The sequence below is a fragment of the Oratosquilla oratoria genome, chromosome 12 (genome assembly GCF_046742065.1).
Source record: "Oratosquilla oratoria isolate Oo_2021 chromosome 12, ASM4674206v1, whole genome shotgun sequence".
In the NCBI taxonomy this organism is placed as follows: domain Eukaryota; kingdom Metazoa; phylum Arthropoda; class Malacostraca; order Stomatopoda; family Squillidae; genus Oratosquilla; species Oratosquilla oratoria.
This window is the reverse complement of record NC_134788.1, coordinates 46,794,132-46,817,210: the sequence shown is the minus strand read 5'-3', so window position 1 is coordinate 46,817,210 and position 23,079 is coordinate 46,794,132. Positions and strand designations below refer to the sequence as shown.

Sequence of the window (23,079 nt, the reverse complement as noted above, 5' to 3'; positions counted from 1 at the left end):
ACTGGCACCAACACTCTCAAAACTATCATATGAAGAGAGACTACAAAAACTTGAACTACAGACACTAGAGCAAAGAAGAGAGAGAGGAGATTTGATAGCTATTTACAGAATCATGAAAGGCATAGAAATTACTGATAGAGAGAATCTGATAAAATGGGATGACAGAAATACAAGAGGACACGGAAAGAAAATAAAAAAAGACAGCTATAGAAGAGATTTGAAAAAGAACAGCTTTCCTCACAGAGTAATAGACAGTTGGAACAAGTTAGATGAGAAAGTGGTGTGTGCAAAAACAATACATGAATTTAAAAATTGTTTAGATAAAATGAGAAATGAAGACGGGACCCCACAAGCATAGCTCCCCTTCCCGTAAAATACAACTAGGTAAAACTAGGTAAATACACACACACATATATATATATATATATATATATATATATATATAATTTTCTTCTTTCAATTTTGATACCCCAGGGGTCAAATCATGACTTCAGATTTTTGCTAAAGTGGATTTTTTTCTTTTTTTTTCAACCTAGAGTTCAAAAACACTGATATTTGGATTCATTGTCTGATTCTAAATATATATACATTTATGTAACTATGACTTTGATCAGCCTAGTTATTGGCCTAGTTATGACCTCAAAATATCTGAAGTCATATCTCCTGAACAGTTGTTTGGATTAACCTTAGAATTTCAGCAAAATCTGATAGGTGAGGGTGCTAGGCACTTGTTGATCTGACTGAGAATGCCCCAGAAGTGGAGTTGCTCATTTTTACTTTGGCTGCCTCCCTTGTAGGGGGGAAAATGCCCTTGGTATACAGTAAAAGCCCTCTTATCCAGCATTCAGGTATCCGACAACTTAGTATCCAGCATTCTTTTTCCAAGTAGTAAAATCTATATGAAATCAATACATATCAATAAAATTTCCCACGCGAGGCTTTAATTGTTCCCGCCGTCACCAGAGTGCACCACTGTCTGGGTCAGTTTTGCACCACCCACCAGAGCCCACTGCCCACTGATGCTATTCAGTCTCACATGTGCCACATATGTGTTTGTCTCCACTCAGTTCAGCTACATTCTTCCTCAAGTGTTCCCCTGTAAACTTTCATCATGCCCAAAGTTGATAAACAGAAATGTGTTGTGCTTACACTTAGGCAGAAGGTGGACATTTGCAAATGTTTAAAGAAAGGGGACAACAGAAAAATACTCCTGGACGAATTCGGCTTAGGCTCATCAGCCATCTACGATATTAAGGCCCAATCAAAGAAGTTACATGAGTTTATGAAGGGGACAGGTACCCCAAAAGCTGTTGAAAACTGTCACACTTTACAATATCAGCGTGGGGACAAGATTGACAAAGTGTTGTACGAGTGGTTTTGCCTGAAATGATCCGAAGGAGTATCAATGACAGGCCCCACCCATGCTGCAAGAAAAAGGATGCGACCTAGCAAAGAAGATGGATGTAAGGGAAAGAAAGAGCAGCAAACAAGTACAGAGGATAGTGATAAACTGGAGTGATGAACTAGATGTTGGCGAGTGAGGTGGTTTTGTTTGTTTGTTTATGTGCTTTTTTATGTTAAGTTAAATGTTTATGTTATGTTAAATGTTGTTAATAGTGAATAAAATGAGTTGATTGTAGACATAGTGTTTTTGTAACCCTTCACTTCTTTTAGTAACCCCTTCAGAAAAGTACAGAGAAGGTTAGTGTCTAGTGATGAACTGTATGTTGGCAAGTGAGGTGGTGACGCCGCAATCATGTGATGCTTTGTTTATGTTGCGGTATGTGATACTATATGTTAACTGACATTAATAGTGAGTTAAGGGGGCGATTGTAGACATATTTCTGTACCCCTTCACTTACTTTAGCAACCCCTTCAAGTATCCGGAATTTTCGAGTATCCGGCATGCCTTTGGCCCCAGTGATGCCGGATGAGAGAGCTTTTACTGTATATGTATGTATACATTTGTATGTATGTGCATTTATGGTTTTTCATTAAACATCTTATTATCTGTATGGTCTGTTTTTACCTTGGCCCATTTTCGAGATTCATAGAATACTGCATTTAGCTACAGGAAGACCCAAAAGGCCCTTCCCCCCCCCCTTGTACAGTAATTGCAAGGGTGGCTGCTGAGTCAAAAGATACACCCATCCCACTCCCTTCAAAAAGACATTGTCCTTTCCATATAAGCTCCTCATTGTTACCTGACAATTTTTTTTTCTTTGAATACTATCTAATTACTGTTCTGTATGTTGAATACTAAAACTTTTTTTTTTTTTGCAGCATTAGATCTCTACTCTAAATTGGTTTAGCTGCTGCTTTGGGTGGATGCCATATTATATCCATGAAGAATGCTGAGAAAATTTTGGTTATTGGTGGCCATCAAGTCCCCCTTGTCCACCAGTATGCCATTATGGGAATCGTGTCCCTTCCCATTTTTTAGTGGGCTGGAGCTGGGGTCATCCTCTTGTGGGTTCTTGGTAAGATGGAAAGGAATTTGACATTTTAGTATTCATAAACTAAAGAAATGTATGTAGATATGATTTACAGGATGAAGTTTCTCTCTCTTCTTGAATTTATAGCTTTAACCGTATAGTGTCGCTCTATTTTTGCTTTCCAAACTTTTTTTGCAAATCTTTCCATTCTTATTTTCTCCATATGCCCAAATCACCTTTGCACTCTATTTTTCCTATCCAATAGCTCTCTTGCCATCCACATTTAAGAGGAAGACCAAGAAGGAGGTGGATGGATGGATGGATGGGAGTGAAAGGAGTGTTGGATGCAAGAAGAATGTTGTGTACTACTGAGCAAGGAAGACCGAATGCCATAAGTAGGAGTGAAGTGAGAGAGAGAGACTGTAGGTGGATGATGAAGGAATGGCATGGCTCCAAGGGATGTTCTTGTCTGATCCACTGATTTTCTGAGTGGATGAGGAGAGGGGGGGGGGATGTCATATAATATAGTGCTGTGGGTAAACTAGCTTTGGTTGTTAACCCCTGCCGTGGAAGTTCTGTCTTGCTGCATTGCCTTTGACCTGAACATGAGAGCCTAAGGTAGAAGATGTCATGAGTGGGCTTCGGATGTGTGTGGGGCAGGTATTTGATTTTACACAGCCACCATTGTAAGGGAAGGAAGGTCCATTGGTATGTATAGGTATGTGTAGATATGAAGTTGTTTTATATTATCTGTCTAACAGATGCTCACTAACCGAGCAAGAGAGAGCGTCACTACTTGTGACAGAGGTCAAGGTGGTGACGACGGCAATTCAAACCCTGCCACCACCCGTGAGTTGTACCAAGGGTGTGGTACATTAAATACCATACTACAAAGTCTTCTTTAAGGAGCACCATCCTAGCTTCCCAATATGGGGGGGGGGGGAGAGTTCACAAAGTTAAACCAAATCAATCATCAGTCATCTATTTCTCTACCAAGGGCCCCACCCTCTTATATGGAAAGTAGCCAGCCAGGGCATGCACCCACTCACACTCATTCCACTCCCATCCACCACCCATATTTTGGTTGGAATGTGGTCAAGTACTGAGATGTTATTAACTGCCAGGATGAAATTCTATCACTAAATATTCTCAGGTAACAAAGAAATAATGATGTATATAGTTTTTTTTTTTTTTATGGCAATGCTGATTCCTATTTCACTAAGTTGCCGATACCGATGCCGATTCCTATTCACTTTTTTAGTTGTCGATGCCAATTCCACTTTATATGATTGTGGTATATCAGTTTTTAATATGAAGTAATTAAAATATGATTTTTACTTGCTTCATAATCTCTGTAGATTTATACGTGCCAGTTGTTGAGCTGTTGGATACTGATGATTGAATGAAGTTAATGAAGTGCTTATTGATTGACCACTTTATGATTACCATATCAATGTATGGTTGTATTATTTTCTATCGGTTGAAAAAGAGGTAGACATTACCTGTTTCATAGATTTTGATATAACTACTAACTTCAAGTAACTTGAATCATTTAATGCATGGTTTTGATAAAGCACATGTACAGAGTGTAAACTGCATCAATCCAATTCTTAATCCTAACTTAATAGTAAAGACTAAACCTAATTTTATTTTTTTTTTTTTTTTTTTTTTTTTTTTTTTTTTTTTTTTTTTTTTTTTTTTTTTTTTTTTTTTTTTTTTTTTTTTTTTTTTGAAAAGCCATGTCTGTTTTGTTCCATAAAGGATTTTTTTTTTCTCTCTCTGCATCAACTCAAGGAATCCAAGTCACGTGGTTCCAGTGGGAGGGAGCAAAATTGATCAACTTTGCTTTGTAGTGTCAGAAGAGATGAAGATATTCTTATTCTTTTGTTGTTGAAGTTTCGCTATGTCCAAATTTGACTCGTGTGATTGTGATTTTGACAATAAATCATCTAAACATGAGTCAAAGTCATAGCTGTTGTTGTCAAAAAGCATAAAGATGTATTGTTATGTGTTTACATGTCAAAATACATAAAAAAAATCTTTATAAATGATTCATTTGGCTATAAAATGCTGCAAAGTGGGAGTAAATCTGTCTGCCAATTTTTCGAATATATAAGCAGGTAAAATTGACAGTCCACGGATGCCTGGACGATTTACTCCCATATCACTCTCACTTAATTTCTTTTGTGGAAACATTGCTGTTTCAAAATTATATATATATATATATATATATATATATATGGTATATATATATTTTTAGTTTAGTTTTATATAAGAAATACAAAAATAAAATATAGAATTAATATAATTTGCTCTAATATTTACTGCCATCTTAAAAGTTTCTCTGGTCGTATGCCTTCCTGTTTGCAGATTTGATCACCTCTGCATACTATATTTTTGAAAAGTGTGTTATGGCAGTAGTGTAGGTTTACACTACCACAACATATTCCTAGCCACCTCAATCCCTACAGTTGTGATGCTATGTGCTAAAGCCTTGATTATTTGGTAGTGGTATCTCGTATAGCATATAATATGCTGCATGGCCCTATGCAACCACCAGAACAATGAATGATAGGTGAATTACTGAATTGGCATCATCATCGGCAAAATATTGCCGATGCCGAATCCCTTTCTAAAAAAATGCAGATTTTCGCATATGCTGATTCACCAAAAAAGTGACTATTCTTGCCTATGCCGATTAATCAGCACACCCCTAGATGTATGTAGCAGTATCAGCTGATGAGTAAAGAAAATCAATATCTGTGTATTGCTGCAACAGAAATAATTTATGTCTACAGGAGTATTAGCTGAAGTAATTTTTTTCTTTTTTATCAAACAGGAGCCAGCTTCTGTATTATGCTTCATGCATCATTGCACAACATAGAAAGTATTTTAGGTTCCAAGGATGAACCATTTAAACTGCAATTGGAACAGGTATGTATGCATCCCTTCACTCACATTATAGCCAGCTCATCTTTTGTAATTATACAGAATGGATAGAGAGAAGAAGAAAAAAGTATCTAATGCTAGATTATTCTCCCCAGGTTTGAGGCAGTCAGGAATCCTTTTCACCACATTTGATAAACTCAAGAGGGTTGGTGCATCACATCTCAGTTTGACTGGATGGGGTGGTGCGAGAGGTAAATGCAAGGGTGGTGGGTCAGGGATTGGAGATGGTTAAAGAAAATGGAGAAAAGTGGGAAGTGAGCCAGCTGTTGTTTGCGGACGACACTGCGCTTGTAGTAGAATCAGAGGAGTAATTGAGGAAGTTGGTGACAGTTTGGTAGAGTGTGTGAAAGAAGAAAGCTGAAGATAAATGTGGGTAAAAGTAAGGTGATGAGATGTACAAGGGGTGAAAGTGGCAGCAGACTGGAAGTGAGCATTAAGGGAGAGCAACTGGAGGAAGTGGATAGTTTTAGATACTTAGGTGCGAATATGGCAGGAAAGGGTGGAGGTAGAATGTAGATTGAGAGAAGCAAGTAAATGCCTTGGTGGATTAAAAAGTGTAATGAGAAATAGACATTTGGGAATGGATGCTAAGAGGAGATTGTATGAAGGAGTGATTGTGCCAACAGCACTGTATGGGGCAGAAACATGGAACATAGAGAGGAAGAGAGAAGGAGCTTGAATGTGTTTGAGATGAGGTGTCTCAGAAGTATGATAGGGGTTATTAGTCTGGATAGAGTGATAAATGAGGAGGAGAACAGGGGTGGTAAGGGAGTTGGGAGATAGGGTTGATGAAAGAGTATTAGGATGGTTTGGACACATGGAAAGAATAAGTAAAGAAAGACTAGTAAAAGAGGTACGGAAGGCAGATGTGGAGGGAGTGAACATGAGGGGGCGATCTAGGATGAGATGGATGGATGGGGTGAGTTGGGCTTTGGGGAAGAGGGGAATGTCTGTTGAGGAAGGACGGGAGAGGACAGAATATAGGGGTGAATAGAGAATAGTTGTATATGGATGATGTTGTGATAAATGAGGTAGTATGTGTGAGAAAAATTTGACGCAGCCCGAAGGGATTTCTCCCCATGTCCTTTTCTGCATGGGGGGACGGGTAGGGGGTGGAGGGGGCGCCGATTTAATGAAGTGGCATTACTGTGGATGTGCTGTGTCTTGCGACTGCCTCTGACCCAGGGCAGTGGACAGGATGCAGGGAAGACCCATCATCCAGGAGGTGCCAAGATAAGAGGGAGGGTGGAGGGGAGTGGAGTGTATTTCGGGTTGGAATGGGTGGGAATGGTTTTTATGCCTTTTTCTTTTTGGCTACCTTCCTTGTAAGGGGGGAAAAAGCCTTTGGTATATGTATGTATGCACAAGGGATAGCCAAAGTCAAAGACATAAATCCACTCCCACCCATTTCATCCCCACATACTCCACTCCCATCCACAACCCCTCCCTCCCTCCCTTCCTCTTTTCTTGGCTCCTCATGGATGATGATGGGTCATCCCTGCATCTGACCCACTGCCCTGGGTCAGAAGCAATGTAGCAAGACACAGCACATCCACAGTAAGGCCACTTTATTTAATCGGCGACACCTCCTCATCCAGAAAAAGAGAAGACAGGGGAAAATCCCTTTGGGCTGCATCAAGATATCATTCACACATACTCTCTCACCCCCCACCCACCCACTCCTTTCCATGCATCACAGCATCATCTATACACAACCATTCTCTACTCACCCCTGTCTTCTGTCTTCTACCTTCCATCCCCATCAGACATTCCCCTCTTTCCCAATGCTCCTTTTACCCCATCCATCTTATCCTTGGCCATCACCCTCTCATGTTCACTCCTTCCACACCTCTTTTACTAATCTTTCTTCACTCATTCTTTCCATGTGTCCAACAAACCATCCCAACACTCTTTCATCCACTCCATCTCTCCTTGTTTCTCACTCTATCCAGCCTTGTCACCCCTACCATATTTCTCACGTGTTTCATCTCAAAACACATTTAAGTTCTTCCTCTCTTGTGTTCCATGTTCCTGCCCCATACAATGCTGTCAGCAAAATCACCCCTTTATACAATCTCCTCTTAGCATCCATTCCCATACGTTTATTCAGGTAGCAGTACATTGCCAAAAACATATCCCTTCTTGAAAATCTTCATGCAAGAAACCCATCCTACACTGACTGACGAGTGGTCACAGATGCAGATATATTCAACTGTGAATCATTTTTTGATGCCCCACCACCATTTTATGTTATGACACATGCAAAAAACAAAAAATCGAAATTCAACCTATGCCAGCATTTGAGCTAAACACTGGGCTAACAATTTACGGGTTAAGCTGTTATTAGACAACATCCAACATATGTTAAAGCAACTTGGTGCCTCCCCACACACACACACAAAGAATAGGTCTTAAAAAAATTATTAATGTACTTGCTAATTGTTACTGACCCCATCTCCCAACTCCATTTCCACCCCACTCTCCTCATCTCGTTTCTCATTCTATCCAGCCTAGTAACCCCTATCATACTTCTCAGGTACCTCATCTCAAACACAGAATTATGAAAGGGGTGGAAATTCTCGATAGAGACGACTTGTTAAAGTGAGACAGAAGAGAAACAAGAGGACGCGAAAAGAAACTAAAGAAGGACAGTTACAGAAGAGACCTGAAAAAGAATAGCTTCCCACATAGAGTGATTGATGTCTGGAACAAACTAAAGGGAGAAACAGTGAGTGCCAAAACTGTACACGATTTTAAGAATAAACTGGATGCGGAGAAATACGCAAACGGGTCACTACAAGCATAGCTCTCGTCCCGTAAAATACAATTGGGTCAATACAAACTCCTCCTCTCTAGTGTTGCATGTTTCAAGCCCATACAGTACCGTAAAATTAAGAATACTTAGAGTAAAAGAAAAAAATGATTGAAGATGCTACATACAGTATATTACAAAGTTATAAAACAACTGATGAATTGATGTATCCACTGGTGTCCTCCTTCTTTAGCTGCTCACACAGTTCAAGCAGCTGTGTTGTTCCTGTAACTTCTGGAGGAGCTGCAGATAATTCTTCCTGCAAACAGAATTTTTTTTAAGAGTTTTGCTCAAGAGTTTTGTCATAACAAATGAAATCTTAACGAAATGGGGAATGGATGAAACAGTTCAAATATGACAAAATTGGGATAAATCATAGTAGATTTACATATGAGCAGAAACAGCTATGCAAGTTTTAGCAATAAAAATACAAACTATATGGCTCTGTACAAAAAAAAAAAAAAAAAAAAAAAAAAAAAAAAAAAAAAAAAAAAAAAAAAAAAAAAAAAAAAAAACACTTTCAACACTACGTCTACCGTGCAATAATGACTATTTTTAGTACCAACACTATCAGACAAGAACCTTTGAGTGACTTATGGGATAAACCAATGAACATGACTAGCTTCCAAAGAGAGAACCAAGAACACATTGACAGATTGCACTATCAACCTCGTCAATACAAGTCGAATACTCATGCACAGCTTCCTGACTGATATACGATGATGCATCACAATACACTCATTATAAGATATAAAATTATGGCTGTAATGCTTGTTCTCTTCTACCCTGAATGTGGATAACTACAGAAAACAAGATCGAGTCTGTCCACAGAATACATGGGGTCACTCAGTTACAACTACAAAATAGATATAATCAGGACCCTGACACCAGTATCCTCATATACACGCTCATGCCTCATGATGCCAACACCAGCGTCATCGTATGCTAATTGTTAATCCCGTTAACACTGGCACACATTACAGGATCTTATCCAAGGAAACACATGGGTATTTTATACCTAAGAGGCTCCCAAGTACACTCCATAGTAGAGGCTTTCATTTGAATGGAGTTTGCACTGGAGATAGACAAGAATATATCTTACCCAAACCCTGCATGAGTGTCTGAAATTATTCTGTACAAATCTTCCAAGTCCACCATGGCCAACATTTCCGAACAAGTTATTACTTTCACATGACAATTATCATCATCTGGCAATCAAAATAGGTTCTCAAGAACTACCTTTAACCATTACCTGCATCACTTTACCAGAAACTACAAACACTCCCACTTGATATACACCTGTTATTACTACTTTGGCTACCTCTCTTGTGAGGGGGAAAAAGCTCCTGAACTACTTACAGCTGGTAAAGTGACTGTGTTGACCGCTGGGTGTTGATGCGTCCATGGTTGTCCAGGGTCCCCTCTAGTATTGATGGGAAGTCTGTGTGTTGATATTTGCAGAGACACTCCACTGGGTACCCTCATCACCCACACATGTACTCGACCCATTTTGCAACTAGCTCCTCCCCATTCAGGTCATGGGTGTTTCTATACTCCTCTCCTCCATTTACTGAAACCATAGATCTAAATAGTAATATGCCACGAGTAGAAAAAAAATAATGACATTAATAATAAATCCATAAACAAATTACCAAGATTATATATTTTAGATACATTTTCTTTAAAAGTACGTCTCAGTCATAATCAAATTGTAAATTGATTTATTGGTTTGCTCAATTACTATGGTGCAGGACAAGTGGGGTGCAGGGCAATGTTCCTTCTAAGCTGTGTGCATGTGCATGCACACACGTTTTACAAATAGTACACAAAGGAAAAGATATGTGCACACAAGGTTTTCAAGATGAAATTGAAATTTTCTAATTAAAGAAATTAATTGTAAAATTTCATAACAATTTAAAACAAAAAAAATTGATTTTGAGATTTTGTCAATTTCATAAAATCACATGTCTTGAGATCCTCTGTAATGTGTTCTGCAGTCAGTATGGTGACCCACATAAGTACACACATACTTTACAAAGAAGGAAAAATTTTCACACAACCAAATTTCTGTGCTCTTTCACAGCAAAGAATTAAGAGGGAACATTGGTGTGGGGGCAGGCTTTTAGAAGTGAATTCTCTGCGAATGTCATTAGATATAAAATCTTTAATTCAGGCTAACACCAGTAAATTTTATTCAGCTAAGAAGAACTCCAGCTCTTCAAAGGGAAGTAAATTATATCTTTCAATAATGCAGGTAACTGTGTTTTTGTTACAAGGAATTTGGGTGAGAGCTGTTACCGTACCAGGAGTATTAGGGTCTTAGGTTTGCCACTGCTACAGGTGTGGGGCCCTCATGCTGTGCAAGGTTCCTGAGTTTAAGCTCCAATGTAAAAGAGGCTACTACCTGTTGCAAAAGTCAAACTTACAGTACTCTGCCTAGATGCAAGGTGATCGATGCCTCCGAGGTTTTAGGTACACCACCACGCCAGGGTTGTTGTTGGCAAAGTTGATCAAATCCTTCTCGATATAATCTCTACGATAAAACAAAAAATGTCTGCAGTGAATGATATAAAGAAATATGGGATCACATGAAGAATCGTCACCCCAGTCTTCGACAGGGTGACAATTCTTCACGTGGGCCATCCTGGGTTTACGATTCTTCGGTTGTATTATAAGTTGATAACAATAAGCATAACCCTCATTCAACCTAACCTAACGAAATTTTTATTCCACTGTTGATATTTGGCATACTGGGGTGACAATTCTTCATGTGCCCCGAAAAATGTAGCATTTGCAAAACTTGTTTGTCCATATTGGATGGAGGCTGTTACTGGATGCCTCAAGACCATGGGCAGCGAAAAAAAATACACGGGAGCGACGAGCGATTTCGCTCGGGAATGTTCCAATGTCGCTCTTGCAAATCCAATAGCGGGAGCGCCCCCCCCAAAAAAAAAAAATCGCTCCCGCGGAAAGATTCAACGTTTTTCATGCATTATCCATCATTTGGCAATCCCTGAATCCCATCACCATTGATGAAAGGATCAGAGCAAACACAACTTACCCGTGATCATCCATTGCATTAATTATCAATCGATATCATAAATGCAACGCATCCATCAACTCTAATTTGTTGATGTACATACGTATGTGTACGCGGTATAGCTGCTAGAGTTCAATGGCTTATCTAGCCTAGCTTCGTATCAACTGCATGCGCGCGTATACTAGTATATATTGACTGGACTCTACACGACTATCGTGCTACATAATGTCGCTAGTTGCGAATTGCATGGTATCTGTATGCAGGGAAGTTCATTGGTTGCATGCAGCTAGCTGCCCAATCAACGCGCTGACTACATGTACAATGCACCATACCCAATACCACATCACCGCATGCATACGTACACTATACATATGCAAACTCGCTCGAGGCCTAGGAGGGAAACTGGGAAATCCCATTTATAACCTCGTTCGCGTATTTATGAGAAAACAAAATAGAATGAAATGTTTGGTTAGTAATTGAAAGTATACACATACATATACCAAGGCTTTTCCCCCTTACCAGGGAGGTAGCCAAAAAGGAAAAGGCATAAAATCATTCCCACCCATTCCATCCCCGAAAACACTCCACCCTCCCTCCCATCTTGGCACCTCCTAGATGACGGGTCATCCCCGCACCCTGTCCACTGCCCTGGGTCAGAAGTAGTGTCGCAAGACACAGCACATCCACAGCAAGGCCGCTTCATTAAATCGACGACCCCCCCTCTCCGTCCCCCCATATAAAGGAGAGGACGGGGAGAAATCCCTTCAGGCTGCGTCAAAAATTTGCTCACACACACTACCTCACCCCCCATTCTCCCGTCCATTCCACCTCATGCATCACAATATTTTCCATATACAACCATTCTCCATTCACCCCTGTCTTCTGTCCTCTCCCATCCTTCCTCAACAGACATTCCCCTCTTCCCCAAAGCCCCCTTCACCCCATCCATCCATCTCATCCTAGGACGTCCCCTCATGTTCACTCCCTCCACATCTGCCTTCCATACCTCCTTTACTAGTCGTTCTTCACTCATTCTTTCCATGTGTCCAAACCATCCCAATACTCTTTCATCAACCCTATCTCCCAGCTCCCTTTCCACCCCTGTTCTCCTCCTCACCTCCTCATTTCTCACTCTATCCAGCCTAGTAACCCCCATCATACTTCTCAGACACTTCATCTCAAACACATTCAAGCTCCTTCTCTCTTCCTCTCTTATGTTCCATGTTTCTGCTCCATACAGTGCTGTTGGCACAATCACTCCTTCATACAGTCTCCTCTTAGCATCCATTCCCAAATTTATATTCCTCATTACACTTTTTAAACCACCAAGGCATTTACTCGCTTCTCTCAATCTACATTCTACCTCCACCTTCACTCCACCTTTTCCTGCTACATTTGCACCCAAATATCTAAAACTATCCACTTCCTCCAGTTGCTCTCCCTTAATGCTCACTTCCAGATTACTGCCACTTTCACCCCTTGTACATCTCATCACCTTACTTTTACCCACATTTATCTTCAGCTTTCTTCTATCACACACTCTCCCAAACTCTGTCACCAACTTCCTCAATCCCTCCTCCGATCCTGCCACAAGCGCAGTGTCGTCCGCAAGCAATAGCTGGCTCACCTCCCACTTTTCTCCATTTTCTTTAACCATCTCTAATCCCTGACCCACCACCCTTGCATTTACCTCTCGCACCACCCCATCCATGTATAAGTTGAACAGCCAGGGTGACATAACGCATCCTTGACGAAGTCCCACCTTTACCTCAAACCACTCACTCTCTCCATTTCTAATCCTGACACAAGCTCTACTACTCTCATAAAAAATTGAAATTAAATCAATTTAAATATAAATATGAACATTTGATGATTATATATCTAGTTGTTGTTGTTGTCGTTCCCTAGACTGTGTCCGAGCAATCCCGTCTCCCCAAGGAAGGCCACAGCCGAAACTGGGTTTTCCCACAAATCCCAACGTCTACGTCGTGGGACCACCCCCCAACCCCAAGAGTTGGGGGCCAATCAGCAGCAACCACCCCTGGCCATCAGCTCTACGCAGATGGCACCGATCCCCAAGGAGGAGCTTATATATCTAGTTCATGAATGTGGATCTTTGGAGGGAGAATAAAAAATACAAAAGTAAAAAATTATTAGTTTGCTAGCTTGGGTCTACGGTAGCTAGGTCACGTCCATGCCAAACTTTCGATGATCGTACATCACAAGGTCTTGATGCATAGATCTTGGTACAACATGGAGCGATTTCTAGTGAAGCGAGTGAAGATGGTTTGCCCTCAGATTCAGTCTTTTCAGAATCGAGGGAGAGTGTTTTGACGGCAGGAACCGCTTCTGGACCAGCAAAGCCTAATTCAAAATCTACGGGCAAGGGCCAAGGAAAACGAAAACCAGTAAAGCATGAATCTACTACACGCTTGTGGAACCTAGATTGGCTTGAAGTGGATCAGGGCAGTGATGGTACTCTAACGGTGTATTGCAAGGCTTGTCGTGCATTCCCACCCTCATGCACATGAATAATGAGTTAGCCTTCCAATAGTTGGAAGGAAATCGAACCTGCAAAAGATGGCTCTGGAAGTATCAAAAATGGCTCTGGTAACTAAAAAAAAATGGCTCTGGTGAAAAAAAATGGCTCTGAAAAAAAATAAAAAATTCCCTGACCATGGGTCTTCTGCAAGAGAGACCAGGGCCAATGGACTGATTGATTGATCTCAATTATAGATGCAACTAGAAAAAAGTACTTTTTTTATATAAAAAAAAGACAAAAAAAAACATGGACATTTTCGTTTTTTATATATATTTTTTGTTTTACGCAGCTCCTGCTACTTATCCACCACTACTACAACCACAGCCATCAACCATCAGGGATTTTGCTGCTTCAAGCAACAACATCCCTACTTTCCAGCTTGAGTCGGATGATTCAGAAACGGAATATTCTGAGGGCTCAATTGATGAACGGCCCAGCCCCGGCGGCCGGCCGTCCGGCCCCAGATATTAAGGGCCTCATCTGATATAAAGGAGCCTGAAGAGGAACAGCAGGACTTGGATTGATGGAGTCAGAAGTTCAGAGCCTGAACTATATCTACAATGTCTGAGTCTGATGCTGCCTCTTCCTAGGAACTCCCCTCCCCCTCTAGGGGATGGCCATGACAAAAGGCTCCATTTGCTCCTATCCTTCCTTCCTTGCACTCTCTTCTTGATTTTTCCTTCCAGGCCCATAGACCATGATTGATTTGTGCATCCATACCACCTTATTGTATATCCTATTTCATGTTTATGTTTAACCATTCATGACAAGGAAATTTGGAGCGTTTAATCTTTCAAGATTATACTAAGAGTAAATTTTGTAAGGTAGCATATAGGCCCATATGCATGCAGTATCTACACTTGTTGCAGCATCTGAGTCCTGACTATAAAGGTCAGTTACTTGTTTATTTTTATACTGTGTCTGATGTCTCTTTGGATAAGGTAGATATGCATATGTGGAGGGATGAATCAAGTACTTACACCTGTTTTCATATACTTGATATTTAATATCTGAACAAATTTGGACGTTTAAAAAAATAAAATAAAATGAATTATAATTTTTTTAATAAAACTTGCTATTAAAAAAAAAGTTTTTTTTGTATCACTAATCTCAATACAATGTACACACGACGCCCATCAATGTGGAATTCATGAGAGTAATTTCAAAGCAACGAACAAATAAAGGTAATATATTATCATTTGAAGGGGCCAAATCAATTTTCAACACCCCCTAAAGAAACAAAAATCATTTAAAAGAAATTATTTTCGACACAAAATGCGGAACTGTTACATCTACGAGTATGCAGTTGTGGAACAGCGTGTATGGGGGCGAGGGGTGTGTGTGTCACCTTTACATGCAGCCTTTAGTTTGATTTTCTTTATTATTATTTTTAACATTTGTAAGAAGCAGAACAAAACTGAGATGGGCTGCAGGGCATGTGGCACGTATGGAGGACCATAGAACTCCAAAACGATCAGTTATGATGGGTAGAATGCCTGGAGAGAAGAATTATATTGAACATATACATATCCATCACTATGTAATGAATTAGTCAAAACTTACAAGAATGTTAAAATGGATCTTGTGTCATTACTTTTCATTTATTTGACAAACTGTTTGTCAAACATTTCCACGGTCTGACATCACTTCAAACACGTTTGACGAATCGTTTGACTTTCACACGGTCAAATGTCACTTCAAACACGTTTGTCAAACGTGTTTGACAAACCGTTTGACTAAACGTATCGACGTGAAATGTTTGTGTACAAATCGACATGTCGAAGAGAGATATTCACGTATAAAGGACCATTCACACGGTCAAACGGTTTGTCAAACATTCCCACGGTCAATCATAACTTCAAACACGTTTGACAAACCGTTAGACAACCATTCACACGGTCAAACATCACTTCATACACGTTTGACAAACATGTTTGCCCGAAAATAATCAACGACGTTGCTATATGAAGGATATCTTTCTACAATGTTTTTTTTTTATCCGTTCAGAAGAGTCACGATATTTCTTTCTTTGTGGTCGAAATGAAGTAGCAGCCAAGTATTGATCGATTTTGACTTCATTATAGTTTTGTTCTTTCTTCAGGCAGTCGAAAAACTTCCAAATATTAGGGCGGTGTCCAGCAACCTGTCTCAAATGTCCTATGCCATAGTTTTAAGTACTAATTTGTCATTTTTGATAGTTCTGTCATTAAAGAATTTGAACTATATGAAAAGAAATTCTACCTTGCTTTTGTAGTATCCTAGATAAAGGCTATGAAAGTAACTATTTCATTATCAAAGGTAAAGTGTGCTAAATCAAGGAACAAAACTATAATGAAGTCAAAGTCGATCAATACTTGGCTGGTAGTACTTCATCTCGACTACAAAGAAAGAAATATCGTGACTCTTCTGAACGGATAAAAAAAGACATTGTAGAAATTAGATATCCTTCATACAGCAATGTCGTTGATTATTTGCTGGCAATAGCCCATAACCTAGCTTTATAATTTTAAGTAAACCAATTTATAGTTCTGAGTTTAGTTTAAACTGATTTGTCATTTTCAATAGTTCTGTCAGTAATTTTTTTTTAACTATTCTTGATAAATACTACGAAAAGAAATTCTTCATCCTGAATAAAGGTTATGAAAGTAATTATTTCATTATCATAGGTAAAAGTATGCTAAATCAAGGATGAAAACACAACCTAGTTATATATTTTAAATTAGAATATCTTAATTTTTCGATGAATTGTGTGTATCGATGAATTGTTGTCGGTGAATTCGCCGGATCCCAAAATATATATAATTATTTTCATTATTTTATATTTCTTATCGTTAAGGAAATTTTCGTAACAAATAGTCTGATCTTAATAATTGTCGTCAAACTTGCGTAGCATCTAGGTGCAAACTTGCAAATCCAATATGGCTGACCTCCAGGAGGGTTATCAATCACACTGGGCTATTTTTCCTCCGACATCCTCCTACCTCCAACCTCCAACATTTGAATACAACTAGAATATGACTTCGCTTATTACAGAAACCTAGACACCCCAAGCACAATTCAACAGTATGTCTAACATCCGTATCTAGATTTACACAATTTCGTAGTTCATCCTTCATCTTTGGTAGATGTAACGGAAATATCATTTGAAAATTTGAATTTTGTAACCAACGTCGTTTTTGACTCGAACAAACTCTCAACGGTCGTCGACGCCCAGTGGGATAAGAACATAAGAACGAAGGAGATTGCAAGAGGCCATGTGGCCTACAATATTCAGTTCCATGTCCATTACCACTTGTCATCCCCGTGCATAAAGTTGAAAAAAATTAATCTAAATTTGTCCAGTTTAAATCCATAACTGCGAGTCCTGACTTGTTGTCTTGATATAATGACCTTGCCTGTGTCGAATCCATGACAGAGTCCCATAAGATCATAATCCCATTGGTAAAAATCCCACGCCAATTAACCTAGGCCTATATTCATTAATGAGTTTATCAAATGAAATTATACTTTAACATATAGTGTTTATTAATATTATCAACATCCTGGAATATTATGTGTGGGATTATGAGCAATGGGATAATATTGACTATGACATTTTGATTCGTGGGATTTTGATATATGGTTACAAATTTTAATTGTTCAAATTTCCAAACAACAAATTATCTTTCCGTCATATGCTGTTGAATATGTCCCTGGAGACGTCTAGATGTCTGCAACGGAAGTCATATTGTCGTTATTCAAATGGAGGTTGGAGGTATGAGTACATTTGCTATTGTGTTTGCGAATTTTGATGATTAACATTATATCATCTTGATACTTGGTATCTTTATAATTACGTTTGTCGATTAATTTGCAATATTAGGTTCTTTAAGGAAGAAGGAATGAAATGAAGACATTGTATTTGATGTAGATACTTTGCAGTAAATGAAATGCGCCAAAAAGGGTGAGTTTGGAAAAGAAATATTTACATTTTGGTGGAAATATGTTGTTGTCAGAAATATAATCTATGTGCAACAACTGCTTAATCATACAACTGTGCTCATGCATAGTTGACAAAAAGACTAATTTTTAGATTCTCACATTGGGAAAGACGTCATTAATCCCACAATGCACCGCGCTCCATTGCCGTCATTATTTTCATGACGTCGATAGAAAACGCTATTTTTGTATATATACATTTTAAGTTTCCTTATTATCTCCATCGAGTTTTTGGTCCTCAAAATACAGAAATATGTTTTCATCGCCTAAAGTCAAGGAAAAAGTTGCCTACGCGCGATGACCATAACACAAGGACTGAAAAATCTTCCCGCACTCTGATGCCGACGTTATGACGTCACGTCGCATCAAAATCCATCATATTTTCTATATTTTTATAACATCTTTCTCTCCACGTGTTTAGAAAATTTCTCAGAATGTTTCGTTCAACACAATTGTCAAAATTCATCGTCTTTTAACGTTTCTCTCTACGTGTATTTAAAGATTTTCTCAGAGTGTTTCGCTCAGTTTTAATAAGAACACAATTGTCAAAATTCATCGTCTTTTCTATATTCTTAAAACATTTTTCTCTACACGGCTTTCTCAGAATGTTTCGTTCGGTGTTACGTAAGGCCACATGCTGACCTGAAAATTTCGCCCCTTGACATCTGGATTTCCCTTTCACGTCGTCTTAAACTAGGCAAAAACACCGTCGATTTCCATCTTCACACTAGGCAAAAATACAGTCGGTTTCCATCTTCACATTTGGCCAAAATACCGTCGATTTACATCTTCACACAAGGCACATATGCCGTCGATTTCCTCCTTCACACTGGGCAAAAATGCCGTCAATTTCTATCTACACAAGTAGGCAAAAATACCGTCGATTTCCATCTTTACACTAGGCAAAACTGCCGTCGATTTCCATCTTCACACTAAGCAAAAATGCCGTCGATTTCTCCTTCACAGAGGGCATCAATGCCGTCGATTTTCATCTTCACACAAGGCAAAAATACCGTATAATTCCTCCTTCACACTAGGCAAAAATAACGTCGATTTTCTCCACACAGGGCAAAACTGACGTCGATTTTCATCTTTACACTAAGCAAAAATACCGTCGATTTTCTCCTTCACACAGGACAAAAAACCGTCGATTTTCATCTTCACACTCGGCAACAATACCGTCGATTTCCTCCCTCACACTAGGCAAAAATACCGTCGATTTCCATCTTCACACTAGGCAAAACTGCCGTCGATTTTCATCTTCACACTAAGAAAAATACCGTCGATTTTCTCCTTCACACAGGACAATAATGCCGTCGATTTTCATCTTCACACAAGGCAAAAATACCGTCGATTTCCTCCTTCAAACTAGGCAAACCTACCGTCGATTTCCATCTTCACACTAGGCAAAACTGCCGTCGATTTCCATCTTCACACTAAGCAAAAATACCGTCGATTTTCTCCTTCACACAGGACAAAAATGCCGTCGATTTTCATCTTCACACTCGACAAAAATACCGTCGATTTCCTCCTTCACACTAGGCAAAACTGCCGTCGATTTCCATCTTCACACTAAGCAAAAATGCCGTCGATTTCCATCTTCACACTAAGCAAAAATACCGTCGATTTTCATCTTCACATTAGGCAACAATATTTGGTTTGACCGTGTGAATGCATTTTCGACCGCGTTTGACGAACCGCTTGCCAGACCTGGTATGACCGTGTGAATGCATTTTCGACCGCGTTTGACGAACCGCTTGCCAGACCTGGTTTGACCGTGTGAATGCATTTTCGACCGCGTTTGACGAACCGCTTGCCAGACCTGGTTTGACCGTGTGAATGCATTTTCGACCGCGTTTGACGAACCGCTTGCCAGACCTGGTTTGACCGTGTGAATGCATTTTCGACCGCGTTTGACGAACCGCTTGCCAGACCTGGTTTGACCGTGTGAATGCATTTTCGACCGCGTTTGACGAACCGCTTGCCAGACCTGGTTTGACCGTGTGAATGCATTTTCGACCGCGTTTGACGAACCGCTTGCCAGACCTGGTTTGACCGTGTGAATGCATTTTCGACCGCGTTTGACGAACCGCTTGCCAGACCTGGTTTGACCGTGTGAATGCATTTTCGACCGCGTTTGACGAACCGCTTGCCAGACCTGGTTTGACCGTGTGAATGCATTTTCGACCGCGTTTGACGAACCGCTTGCCAGACCTGGTTTGACCGTGTGAATGCATTTTCGACCGCGTTTGACGAACCGCTTGCCAGACCTGGTATGACCGTGTGAATGCATTTTCGACCGCGTTTGACGAACCGCTTGCCAGACCTGGTTTGACCGTGTGAATGCATTTTCGACCGCGTTTGACGAACCGCTTGCCAGACCTGGTTTGACCGTGTGAATGCATTTTCGACCGCGTTTGACGAACCGCTTGCCAGACCTGGTTTGACCGTGTGAATGCATTTTCGACCGCGTTTGACGAACCGCTTGCCAGACCTGGTTTGACCGTGTGAATGCATTTTCGACCGCGTTTGACGAACCGCTTGCCAGACCTGGTTTGACCGTGTGAATGCATTTTCGACCGCGTTTGACGAACCGCTTGCCAGACCTGGTTTGACCGTGTGAATGCATTTTCGACCGCGTTTGACGAACCGCTTGCCAGACCTGGTTTGACCGTGTGAATGCATTTTCGACCGCGTTTGACGAACCGCTTGCCAGACCTGGTTTGACCGTGTGAATGCATTTTCGACCGCGTTTGACGAACCGCTTGCCAGACCTGGTTTGACCGTGTGAATGCATTTTCGACCGCGTTTGACGAACCGCTTGCCAGACCTGGTTTGACCGTGTGAATGCATTTTCGACCGCGTTTGACGAACCGCTTGCCAGACCTGGTTTGACCGTGTGAATGCATTTTCGACCGCGTTTGACGAACCGCTTGCCAGACCTGGTTTGACCGTGTGAATGCATTTTCGACCGCGTTTGACGAACCGCTTGCCAGACCTGGTATGACCGTGTGAATGCATTTTCGACCGCGTTTGACGAACCGCTTGCCAGACCTGGTTTGACCGTGTGAATGCATTTTCGACCGCGTTTGACGAACCGCTTGCCAGACCTGGTTTGACCGTGTGAATGCATTTTCGACCGCGTTTGACGAACCGCTTGCCAGACCTGGTTTGACCGTGTGAATGCATTTTCGACCGCGTTTGACGAACCGCTTGCCAGACCTGGTTTGACCGTGTGAATGCATTTTCGACCGCGTTTGACGAACCGCTTGCCAGACCTGGTTTGACCGTGTGAATGCATTTTCGACCGCGTTTGACGAACCGCTTGCCAGACCTGGTTTGACCGTGTGAATGCATTTTCGACCGCGTTTGACGAACCTATGCCAGACCTGGTTTGACCGTGTGAATGCATTTTCGACCGCGTTTGACGAACCGCTTGCCAGACCTGGTTTGACCGTGTGAATGCATTTTCGACCGCGTTTGACGGAACGCTTGCCAGACCTGGTTTGACCGTGTGAATGCATTTTCGACCGCGTTTGACGAACCGCTTGCCAGACCTGGTTTGACCGTGTGAATGCATTTTCGACCGCGTTTGACGAACCGCTTGCCAGACCTGGTTTGACCGTGTGAATGCATTTTCGACCGCGTTTGACGACTCGCTTGCCAGACCTGGTATGACCGTGTGAATGCATTTTCGACCGCGTTTGACGAACCGCTTGCCAGACCTGGTTTGACCGTGTGAATGCATTTTCGACCGCGTTTGACGAACCGCTTGCCAGACCTGGTTTGACCGTGTGAATGCATTTTCGACCGCGTTTGACGAACCCCTTGCCAGACCTGGTTTGACCGTGTGAATGCATTTTCGACCGCGTTTGACGAACCGCTTGCCAGACCTGGTTTGACCGTGTGAATGCATTTTCGACCGCGTTTGACGAGCCGATTGCCAGACCTGGTTTGACCGTGTGAATGCATTTTCGACCGCGTTTGACGAACCGCTTGCCAGACCTGCTTGCCAGACCTTGTTTGACCGTGTGAATGCATTTTCGACCGCGGCGAACCATCTGGCCAGACCTGGTTTGACCGTGTGAATGCATTTTCGACTCTCCTCCTCTTCCTCCTGGTCCAATCCGACCGCTCCTCCTCCAGACCTTCTTCTCCTCCTCCTCATCCAGACCTGGTCTCCTCTTTTTCCTCCTCCCGCCAGACCTGGTTTCCTCTTCCCTCCCTTCCTCCTCCTCGTCTTCCTTACTCCTCCTCCTCCTCCTCCTCTTCTTCTCCTCCATCACTCCGCCTCCTCCTTCCTTTCTCCTCCACCCCTCCTCTTCTTCCTCCTCCTTCCTCCTTTTCTTCCTCCACCCTCCTCCGCCAGACAGCCGACCCTCTTCATCCTCCTTCATCTTTCCCCTCTCTCCATCCTCTCCTCCTCTTCTTCCTCCTCCTCCTCTTCTTCCTCCTGCTCCTCCGCCTCCTCTTCTTCCTGCTCTTCCCCCTCCTCCTCTTCCTCCTCCTCCTCTTCTTTCTCTTCCTCCTCCTCCTCTTCCTCCTCCTCTTCTTCCTCCTCCTCCTCTTCCTCCTTCTCTTCTTCCTCCTCCTCTTCCTCTTCATCCTCCTCTTCTTCCTCCTCCTCCTCCTTCTCTTTTCCCTCGTCCTCCTCCTCCTCCTCTTCTTCCTCCTCCTCCTCTTCTTCCTCCTTTTCTACTTCCTCCTCCTCCTCCTCTTCTTCCTCCTCCTCCTCCTTCTCCTCCTCTTCTTTCTCCTACTCCTCCTCTTTTTCCTCCTCCTCCTCCTCCTCCTTCTCCTCTTCTTCCTCCTCCTCCTCTTCTTCCTCCTCCACCTCTTCTTCCTCCTCCTCCTCTTCTTCCTCCTCCTCCTCCTCTTCCACCTCCTCCTCCTCTTCTTCCTCACTCCTCCTCCTCCTCCTCGTCTCTTCCTCCTCCTCGCCCTCCTCCTCCTCCACCACATCACTTCCTCCTTCTCCTCCTCTTCTTCCTCCTCCTACGCTCCTCCTCTTTCTCTTCCTCCTCCTCTTCCTCCTCTTCCTCCTCCTCCTCCTCCTGTTCTTTCTCTTCCTCCTCCTCCTCCTCTTCCTTCTCCTCTTCTTCCTCCTTCCTCGTTGTTCTTCCTCCTCCTCCTCCTCCTCTTCTCCTCCTCCCTCCTCCTCCTCTTCTCCTGCTGCTCCTCCACCTCCTCATCATCCTCCTCCTCCTCGCTTCTCCTCTTCTTCCTCCTCCACCTCCTCTCTCTTCTTCCTCCTCCTCCTCCTCCTCATTCCTCCTCCTCCTCCTCCTCTTTTCTTCCTCGTCCTCCTCCTCCTCTTCTTCCT

The 23,079-nt window shown here is 41.7% G+C and overlaps 1 pseudogene; it reads right to left on the bottom strand.

The window, feature by feature from the left end:
* Positions 1-8,338: 8,338 nt before the first annotated feature.
* LOC143031657 (large ribosomal subunit protein mL43-like) lies at positions 8,339-10,839 on the bottom strand (annotated as a pseudogene).
* Between the last annotated feature and the right edge of the window lie 12,240 nt (positions 10,840-23,079).